This window comes from Cebus imitator, unplaced genomic scaffold, assembly GCF_001604975.1.
Source record: "Cebus imitator isolate Cc_AM_T3 unplaced genomic scaffold, Cebus_imitator-1.0 Scaffold106, whole genome shotgun sequence".
Taxonomy (NCBI): Eukaryota; Metazoa; Chordata; class Mammalia; order Primates; family Cebidae; genus Cebus; species Cebus imitator.
The window spans coordinates 461,942-462,307 of NW_016107421.1; positions in this window are offsets into that span (position 1 = coordinate 461,942).

A 366-nucleotide genomic window follows, 5' to 3' on the forward strand; every position below is an offset into this window, starting at 1 on the left:
TTTTTATTTTAGAGACAAGGTCTCTGTCACCCAGGCTGGAGTGGAGTGGCGCAATCTCAGCTCATTTCAGCCTCTGCCTCCCAGGCACAAGTGATCTTCCCACCTCTGTCTTCCCAAGTAGCTGGGACTGTAGGTTCGTGCCACCACGCCCAGCTAATTTTTGTATATTTTGTGGAGACAAGGTCTCACCATGTTGTCCAAAGCATTATTGGTAAAGCACATACTGTTCATATGCTGCCTCTTACCGTAAATGTCCCAAAGCCCCTCCTGCTTTCACGGCATGGCACAGGATGTTTTGTGTGGACATTAGAGTGAATGGATGAAGAAGCTGTTCTTAGGCCCCAAGAGCGTTGGCTCAGAAGTCAT